An 8,894-nucleotide genomic window follows, 5' to 3' on the forward strand; every position below is an offset into this window, starting at 1 on the left:
TACCTAGCTGTACCGACTAGCTTGGCTAGCTAGCAGGTCGTTCGTCTGTCCTTCATCTCGATGATGATGACGATTCCGGTGAAGCACAAATTGAAACAAGGATAGAGAGTGAAAAGGATCTGGCTACACTCATACTGTCCCTGACCGTAAAGCAAAAAGATAATTGAACAATAAACTTCGGTGTCTCAACACTGTAGTGAACTCCGTTGTTGTTCCCCAAGATCACTTCTGCACGTAACCGGACAATATGTTTGGCGCCACACCGTATGTGGATGAGGACAGTTCTGGACAGAGACGCGGGCAGATCCAGAACAGTGGCACAGATAACTTAACCCAGTCTTTACAGTGGGTTACATTAGTAATATACATTTTTTGTTATTATGTTAAACAAACATTCTAAGTTTTTTCATAACAATATTTTGAGATCTAGGCCCATATCCACAAAGCATCTCAGAGTAGAAAATTGGTCATATAAGTGCTGAGAATAAAGACATTTTACATTTATGGGTATAAATTAAAGCTATGCATGAAGTCTCTAGTCCCACCTAGTCGGCAGATGTTTAGGACACCTCGTGAGCTGTCCTAAGTAGTTAAGAGTTAACAGCAGGTGTCTTGATAATACTATAGAATAATGCAGTGAGTCAGTGGTTCCTGCACCACATGTAAATGCTTTGGAGTAGTTAAAAATAATGTGTTCATATTTGATATAATAAATCCATAAATAATATATGTCTTGTGCTTTTGGCAATGATTTATGTATAATACTTATGTATAACAAGTGATACCATGTATGTCTCCAAAGCATTTTGTCTTCATTTTGGCAGATTAATTTATGCTAATTTCCCAAGATTAACTCAGGTTTTCGCCCAGTGGCTAAGGAGTTGGAGCTGTAGCAGGAGTTGGACCTGTGGCTGAAAGGTGGCTGGTTTATATCCCGGGCCGGGCGCTGGAAAAAACAGGAGGAATTGATCTGACCACTGGAGGGCTGCTGGGTTCACATCCTCAAAACAATCACCTTTCATTGATCAGAACTCTAGAGGTTCTTCTTCACTGAACCCAAAAATATATATAACTTTTAGTGGTTCCATATATTAAGGAAGTGATAGAAGCCTTTTTGGTTCTATAAGGAACCTTCTTTTCTAAGAGTGTAAAATAAACACGTTTTTCTTTTGATTATTTAATTATCTACATCATGTTATTTCAAGATATCCCTTTGGAGCGCAACATCACATTGTTAAAAAACAATCCTAAATTGGGCGTGGCTATAAATTAGGCAAATTGAAGGCATCTCGGGCATAATATGTGTTCGATGAAAATGAACATTGTATGCAACGTTGTAGGCAACATTATTGACAAGGGACTTGATGCCTACTATGCTAAAGCTATTTAGAGTTGTTAAACGGGTGTGAGGAGTGTGTTGATATAACGGGAATATTGTCAAAATTCTTATTGTGACAACGATCAGAATTGGTTAAAAAAATATGCATTCCATTATATTAGGCAATAATTAAGAGCAGGCAAAGTGGTCGTGTCATGAGAAAATTCTATCAAATGTGTTACATTGCAACGAGTACAGTCAGGGTGCCGTGGAGCCCCTGCAGTACCTCCACAGACCCCGGATTGAGAACCCCTGATTTAGCAGATGCTCTTATCCAGAGAGATTTACAGTAAGTGCATTCACCTTAAGATAGCTATTTATTTTGGAAATAAACGTAATAAATTATTCCTAAAATTGTTATCTCACCTCTTAGCTTTGGTGTCATGTCCCCCAGAGAGACTCATTTTAGAGGCAGGTCCCCCCTCCTCTCTCTCCCCAGAGAGACTCATTTTTAGAGCACTGTCCCCTAAACAGAGATCCAGCATGTTGGTTGTGGTTAACACAGTGACAACTAAACAGAGATCCAGCATGTTGGTTGTGGTTAACACAGTGACAACTAAACAGAGATCCAGCATGTTGGTTGTGGTTAACACAGTGACAACTAAACAGAGATCCAGCATGTTGGTTGTGGTTAACACAGTGACAACTAAACAGAGATCCAGCATGTTGGTTGTGGTTAACACAGTGACAACTAAACAGAGATCCAGCATGTTGGTTGTGGTTAACACAGTGACAACTAAACAGAGATCCAGCATGTTGGTTGTGGTCAACACAGTGACAACTAAACAGAGATCCAGCATGTTGGTTGTGGTTAACACAGTGACAACTAAACAGAGATCCAGCATGTTGGTTGTGGTTAACACAGTGACAACTAAACAGAGATCCAGCATGTTGGTTGTGGTTAACACAGTGACAACTAAACAGAGATCCAGCATGTTGGTTGTGGTTAACACAGTGACAACTAAACAGAGATCCAGCATGTTGGTTGTGGTTAACACAGTGACAACTAAACAGAGATCCAGCATGTTGGTTGTGGTTAACACAGTGACAACTAAACAGTGATCCAGCATGTTGGTTAACACAGTGACAAGTAAACAGAGATCCAGCATGTTGGTTGTGGTTAACACAGTGACAACTAAACAGAGATCCAGCATGTTGGTTGTGGTTAACACAGTGACAACTAAACAGAGATCCAGCATGTTGGTTGTGGTTAACACAGTGACAACTAAACAGAGATCCAACATGTTGGTTGTGGTTAACACAGTGACAACTAAACAGAGATCCAGCATGTTGGTTGTGGTTAACACAGTGACAACTAAACAGAGATCCAGCATGTTGGTTGTGGTTAACACAGTGACAACTAAACAGAGATCCAGCATGTTGGTTGTGGTTAACACAGTGGCAACTAAACAGAGATCCAGCATGTTGGTTGTGGTTAACACAGTGACAACTAAACAGAGATCCAGCATGTTGGTTGTGGTTAACACAGTGACAACTAAACAGAGATCCAGCATGTTGGTTGTGGTTAACACAGTGACAACTAGTTCTTGACTGTCAATTGTTCTCATTTATTCATTATCTCTTTGAGAAATAAAACATTTACTAACAGACATAGAAACAGTCAGGTGATTTAAAGCATCACATGAACATGTAGCTGTGACATTTCATCTCCATGGTAACTGTCAATAAAAATAATAAGTCACTGTTTGTTAAGGTAGTTATAGACAGAACAACAACAATAATAATAATAATAATAATAATAATAATAAGTAACTGTTTGTTAAGGTAGTTATAGACAGAACAACAACAATAATAATAATAATAATAATAATAATAATAATAAGTCACTGTTTGTTAAGGTAGTTATAGACAGTACAGCAACAATAACAATAATAATAATAATAATAACAATAATAATAATAATACACTGTTTGTTAAGGTAGTTATAGACAGTACAGCAACAATAATAATAATAATAATAATAATAATAATAATAAGTCACTGTTTGTTAAGGTAGTTATAGACAGAACAACAACAATAACAATAATAATAATAATAATAATAATAATAATAATAATAAGTCACTGTTTGTTAAGGTAGTTATAGACAGAACAACAACAATATTAATAATAATAATAATAATAATAATAAGTCACCGTTTGTTAAGGTAGTTATAGACAGTACAGCAACAATAACAATAATAATAATAATAATAAGTCACTGTTTGTTAAGGTAGTTATAGACAGTACAGCAACAATAATAACAATAATAATAATAATAATAAGTCACTGTTTGTTAAGGTAGTTATAGACAGTACAGCAACAACAACAATAATAATAATAATAATAATAATAATAAGTCACTGTTTGTTAAGGTAGTTATAGACAGAACAACAACAATAATAATAATAATAATAATAATAATAATAATAATAAGTCACTGTTTGTTAAGGTAGTTATAGACAGTACAGCAACAATAATAATAATAATAATAATAATAATAACAAGTCACTGTTAAGGTAGTTATAGACAGCACAGCAATAATAATAATAATAACAATAATAATAATAATAATAATAAGTCACTGTTTGTTAAGGTAGTTATAGACAGAACAACAACAATAATAATAATAATAATAATAATAATAATAATAAGTCACTGTTTGTTAAGGTAGTTATAGACAGTACAGCAACAATAACAATAACAATAACAACAATAATAATAATAATAATAACAAGTCACTGTTTGTTAAGGTAGTTATAGACAGTACAGCAACACAAGGCCATGTCTCACACCTATTTGTATTCACTAACTGTAGGCTATTTATTGTCTTTCAATCTGTTCTTTTCTAAACGTATCTGAGAATATAGACAGAAGGGCTAAAAAGGACATGATTGATCCGAGGAGGAAATTGTTGATCCATTCAGAAAGGTTTTATGCATCAAGTGAGAGATGTTATATTATGTAAAGTAGACTAGGTTATAATGTATAATAGCAGTTTGTTAGTGATATGCAGATCAAGGTCTATACCTCGGCTATAGACTACATATCATAGATGACCAGTCTAAACCTGTTCAGATCAACATAATGTTATAGTCCTACCAGTAGCAGGACAGAGAATGTACTGTATATAACCTAGATATCATAGATGACCAGTCTAAACCTGTTCAGATCAACATAATGTTATAGTCCTACCAGTAGCAGGACAGAGAATGTACTGTATATAACCTACATATCATAGATGACCAGTCTAAACCTGTTCAGATCAACATAATGTTATAGTCCTACCAGTAGCAGGACAGAGAATGTACTGTATATAACCTACATATCATAGATGACCAGTCTAAACCTGTTCAGATCAACATAATGTTATAGTCCTACCAGTAGCAGGACAGAGAATGTACTGTATATAACCTACATATCATAGATGACCAGTCTAAACCTGTTCAGATCAACATAATGTTATAGTCCTACCAGTAGCAGGACAGAGAATGTACTGTATATAACCTAGATATCATAGATGACCAGCCTAAACCTGTTCAGATCAACATAATGTTATAGTCCTACCAGTAGCAGGACAGAGAATGTACTGTATATAACCTACATATCATAGATGACCAGTCTAAATCTGTTCAGATCAACATAATGTTATAGTCCTACCAGTAGCAGGACAGAGAATGTACTGTATATAACCTACATATCATAGATGACCAGTCTAAACCTGTTCAGATCAACATAATGTTATAGTCCTACCAGTAGCAGGACAGAGAATGTACTGTATATAACCTACATATTATAGATGACCAGTCTAAACCTGTTCAGATCAGTTCACAGAGAACATCAGGTTTGTCAGCATGATAAGTGATCATAGCCTTATAATAGTTTGTAGGTAGTCTAGACCAACAGTTCGAGAGTCTGCCCGTCTTTCCTACATACCAACACATCTATTCAATGTTACCGAGAAATATGTGCCACAGTTTCAACAGCCATTTTTTGTAACTGCGTAGACAACACACTTACTTTCACGTTCATATGAGGAAATCACAAAACTTCTGACAGTCACTGGTGCAACCGCCTGTTTTCTTGCAGATGAAGCAGCTTTCACAGGCAACTCATTCAACCAGCCTAAACAACAGTAAATACAAGATGTCAAATGGTCAAAAAGTGAATCTCAATAGAGCCATATACATTAGAGAGGGGTATATTGCTGCAGATGTTGGATCTTAATTTGAGCCAGTTTGCTACACCAGGAAAATAATCCTGCAGAAACAGGACATTTGAATTATTGTGTGGATTATAATTAATGAACAGTTTTAAAATGGAAAAGTGGAATTTATCATCTTCAGAAACCTTTTCTAAAGTTTAATTACACTCAAATACACTACAAGTTTAGTTTTTCTGCAACAGGGTGATCAAATTAAGATCCTACATCTGTACAGAGTTTATGTCTTTATCTGAAAAGGGCAGTTTGAGTTATGAGCAATAACATTGCAACTGTCAGCTGATGTAAACCTCTGTGATTGGATGTTATAGACCACCATATATATCCCCATGTACAATTATGTGTACAGATGTAGGATCTTAATTTGATCACCCCCCACTGCAGAATAACTTTCCAGCAATGCAGGAAATGTAAAACTTGTAGTGTATTAGAGGTTTAAAAAGGCTTCTGAAGTTTGTAATTTCCACTTAGAAATTTCAGACTTGAGTTTTCCTTACGAAAAATGTAGTAACCCCTACAAAAATTGACCACGTCCAGTCAGCTCCATTTTGTATGATTAAACTGACACCAAACTGTCTCAGTAGTAGTAGACTGTTAGGAGGGTTTTACTGTCCTTCACTATACTAACATTACACCAACCTGTCTCAGTAGTAGTAGACTGTTAGGAGGGTTTTACTGTCATTCACTATACTAACATTACACCAACCTGTCTCAGTAGTAGTAGACTGTTAGGAGGGTTTTACTGTCATTCACTATACTAACATTACACCAAACTGTCTCAGTAGTAGTAGACTGTTAGGAGGGTTTTACTGTCATTCACTATACTAACATTACACCAACCTGTCTCAGTAGTAGTAGACTGTTAGGAGTGTTTTACTGTCATTCACTATACTAACATTACACCAACCTGTCTCAGTAGTAGTAGACTGTTAGGAGTGTTTTACTGTCATTCACTATACTAACATTACACCAACCTGTCTCAGTAGTAGTAGACTGTTAGGAGGGTTTTACTGTCATTCACTATACTAACATTACATTTAATTTCTCTACACACTTTACAATAATCCCTGGCAGGATTCTCACCTTGAAACTTAATTTGCGATTTTTTCTGTTCTGTTCTGTATATTCTGATGGGTGAGGCCTGAGCTGGAATGTGAAGCTAACTGAAGCTGTCTAGCTTTAGAAAACCAGTATTATCAAGCCTGTATCATAGTATACCCCTCAGGCTACGTTCAGGTTTCAGCAAGAGGCAGGTATCAACATGCCGAGTCGTAGGCTACAACCTGGGTAGTATTCATAAGTTTACTCCACAGCCAACAGTTTTAAGATGTTAAATAAAACATAAACCGTTTACTCTAAACGCTGTACAATGTGACCTAAACGGTTTCTGTTGCCAAACGTTTTGCTACGGTGGGCACTAATGAATACACACAACCTGTTTTGAGGAAGTGTAAGTTGTTGTTAGTCTCTCGAACAATATTTATTAGTCTCTCTTTCACACAACATACCTTCCTGAGTGAAAAGAGTTAACTGTAGATTATAAAGAGAACATGTTTGTTTGTTGCTTGTTGTTTTTTAAGCCTGTTTTGAGAAGACAAGTCTATAGACCTATGATAGGGTACACTCTTAGAATAAAGGGTTCCAAACGGGTCCTCCGGCCGTCCCCATAGGAGAACGCTTTTGGGTTCCAGGTAGAACCCTTCTGGCTTCCATGTAGAACCCTCTGTGGAAAGGGTTCTTCACGGAACCCAGAAGTGTTCTACCTAGTACCAAAAAAAGGGTTCTACAAAGGGTTCTTCGATGGGGACAGCCAAAGAACCCTTTTAGATTGTAGATAGTGTAGGAGCGATCACCCTGGGGCACACAGATGGGCACAGAACGAATTCACCCCACACATCTAATTTATATCGAAAACATTTTAAGGAGAGTAGGACTATTATAACACTGTCCACCAAAAATATCATCAACTATATGTATACACATAACAATATCACCAACTATATGAATACACACAACAATACCATCAACTATATTAATACACACAACAATATCATCAACTATATTAATACACACAACAATATCATCAACTATATTAATACACACAACAATATCATCAACTATATTAATACACACAACAATATCATCATCTATATTAATACACACAACAATACCATCAACTATATGAATACACACAACAATATCATCAACTATATTAATACACATAACAATATCATCAACTATATGAATACACATAACAATATCACCAACTATATTAATATACACAACAATTGTCGTCTTACCTTTTGTCTCTCAATAGAAACAGAGTCTGAATGATCATTCGGTCGTCGAAAGTTGCTTTTGTTTGCTCTGCTCATTTACATATCTGGTTCTGCCTGTTCTCTCTCCGAGTCCCTCTCTCTTTACAGCTCTTACAATGAGCCTTGGCAAACATTCTACAACTGTCTGGAAGTCTATTGGAGGGATGGTGGTGTTCTATTGTGTTGAGACCTGGTGACTGAGACGGCCGTGGCATATTGTGAAACACCAGCAAGTTCAGCAGTCTTCATCACTGAAGCTCCTGCCAATCGTGCCCCAACAATCACCAATCGTTAAGCTCTTCCCGAGCAGGGTCACAGTCTCACCTGGTAGCAGCTCCTCTCTCTCCCCAGGGGTAACACCTCCTCTCTCCCCAGGGGTAGCAGCTCCTCTCTCTCCCCAGGGGTAGCAGCTCCTGTCTCCCCAGGAGTAGCAGCTCCTCTCTCCCCAGGGGTAGCAGCTCCTCTCTCCCCAGGGGTAGCAGCTCTTCTCTCCCCAGGGGTAGCAGCTCCTCTCTTACCCCAGGGGTAGCAGCTTCTCTCTCCCCAGGGGTAGCAGCTCCTCTCTCCCCAGGGGTAGCAGCTCCTCTCTTACCCCAGGGGTAGCAGCTTCTCTCTCCCCAGGGGTAGCAGCTTCTCTCTCCCCAGGGGTAGCAGCTCCTCTCTCCCCAGGGTTAGCAGCTTCTCTCTCCCCAGGGGTGGCAGCTTCTCTCTCCCCAGGGGTAGCAGCTCCTCTCCCTCCAGGGGTAGCAGCTTCTCTCTCCCCTAGGATGTGAAGACATTGGTGGCTTAGCCCATAGCCAGTAGGGGGGTCCGGGACGGAATTTCAACAGCTAAAACCATGAATACAACACCAGTGTATTGCCAAAAATCACTCAAGAACTTTAAACATAGACTCTGACCTGTCTAATGAGCTAAACTGATTAAAGAATCCCACAGCACCTAAACTCTCTCTCACTCTCACTCTCACTCTCACTCTC

General features: G+C 37.8%; 1 long non-coding RNA gene across 1 annotated transcript; it reads right to left on the reverse strand.

Moving 5' to 3' along the window:
* Positions 1-737: 737 nt before the first annotated feature.
* Positions 738-8,263, reverse strand: LOC115186618 (uncharacterized). Its single transcript, XR_003875803.1, has 3 exons — positions 7,900-8,263; positions 5,398-5,502; positions 738-1,844 (listed from the first exon to the last, which is right to left on the reverse strand). It is a non-coding gene; the product is annotated as an uncharacterized LOC115186618 (long non-coding RNA).
* Between the last annotated feature and the right edge of the window lie 631 nt (positions 8,264-8,894).

Source organism: Salmo trutta, unplaced genomic scaffold, assembly GCF_901001165.1.
Source record: "Salmo trutta unplaced genomic scaffold, fSalTru1.1, whole genome shotgun sequence".
In the NCBI taxonomy this organism is placed as follows: Eukaryota; Metazoa; Chordata; class Actinopteri; order Salmoniformes; family Salmonidae; genus Salmo; species Salmo trutta.